The sequence below is a fragment of the Rhagoletis zephyria genome, unplaced genomic scaffold (genome assembly GCF_001687245.7).
Source record: "Rhagoletis zephyria isolate East Lansing unplaced genomic scaffold, Rhagoletis_zephyria_1.1 Rzeph_scaffold_00967, whole genome shotgun sequence".
NCBI lineage: Eukaryota > Metazoa > Arthropoda > Insecta > Diptera > Tephritidae > Rhagoletis > Rhagoletis zephyria.
This window is the reverse complement of record NW_016158051.1, coordinates 138,186-139,923: the sequence shown is the minus strand read 5'-3', so window position 1 is coordinate 139,923 and position 1,738 is coordinate 138,186.

The following is a 1,738-nucleotide window of genomic DNA, read 5'->3' as shown; positions in this document are numbered from 1 at the left end:
TCCTAGTCGGTGGACACATACTAGCTCCACCAGAAATAGACGCCGATGAAAATCGTGCTTCGATCGTAAATCGATGGCAAAGATTAAAGGCTCTTCACCACATGTTTTGCAAAAGGTGGAAATCTGAATACCTATCAGAGCTCCAGAAACGCAATAAATGGAAATATCCACAAACTAATATGAGAATTGGAGACCTTGTTATAATCAAAGAAGACAATCTGCCACCAAATGAATGGAGGCTTGGGAGAGTGATCAACCTACACCCAGGTCCGGACAACAGGGTATGAGTGGTGGATATCAAACCGACAGAGGCCAGATCACAAGACCTTTGGTAAAATTAGTCCTACTTCCGCCTTACAGTGAACAAGACGAGGAGTCAACTACCTCGTCTTAAACCAATCTTCTTTTTTTTTAGGATTGACCAAGGTCAACAATATAACATATATATGTGAAATGCAAAATAGTTATATATATATCTATGAAAGTTGCCTCTTTAATTCATAAAAATCATAGATGCTTAAAGTACCCGCTTAAGGATTGTATCAAAGTTCTTTGCAATGCTAGATAATATAAATTTAATACATTTCGAAAATGCATGTCGAAGATACATATGTATGTATGCGAGCGTGGAATTATCGAATTTCAACTCCAAGCAGTTTGGTGAGTCATAACTATTATATCTGTTGCCTTGTTTGTACCTACGCAAGAACCGCAGTAACAAAAACCACAGTACTTGGCAAATATGGGGCACGTTCAGAAGGCGCAACAGCTCAGTAACTGTGTCACGGGTGTCACTTTATAGCGAACTAGGTACACAAGCATGGCGCCCACATTAGATAAATCAAAGCACACTGTCAGAAAATAAACCCCTCTTAATTATATATATCCATATACTACTTATAATTATATGCAGATGCATGCATTTATAGCATACTCAAACTCACTCACCCCATCACTTATTCGTTGCCGCCCTCCAATATTTTTTAAAAAACTCAGTAGTACGCTCTACGCTCCAACGTTGACGGACAGCGGCATTTGTAACGTAGGTTTTCAGCAGAATCTTCAACGTCTCTCACGACTTCATACACAATCGTATACCATAGCCCGATTTGCATTACTCAGTTCCGAATCTGTAGTAAAACTCTTGCATCCCAATGAAATAATTACCGGCTCGGCATATGTACAACAACCATCATATCACTGGACATACATATATATATATACATACATAGATTGCTGGTTAGAATCTAAACATGTTTGCGCACTGATACATATATATGTACATTTATGCGTTTGTACGAAGTAAGGATCCCTACCCTGCCAGAACAGTTTACTGAGTGGAATAAAATTTTCGTTTACAAATCCCAAAGTCAATCACAAAATACTTCAGAATCGCCAATCAGCAGAAGCTAGGAAATTTAATAAACTCACACGCATACCAAGATGTAGTGGTATACGTAGGTCTGTCACTGTTATTAGGAATAAATAGAAACTTTACCATACATACCAGGTAAAGCTACCCATAGCATACGGTGACAGGTAATAAGGTCAATGGAAATAAGGTCAATTGACTTTATTTCCCACCCTGGTGCGAAATAAAGTCAATTGACATTATTACCTTTTCAAAAGCGAAATAAAGTCAACAAAAATTTGGAAATAAAGTCATTGACGCTATTTCCTCATTCAAATGGAAATAGCGTCAACAATGCTTAAAGTATGTCGATTCATAGAAAAAAAT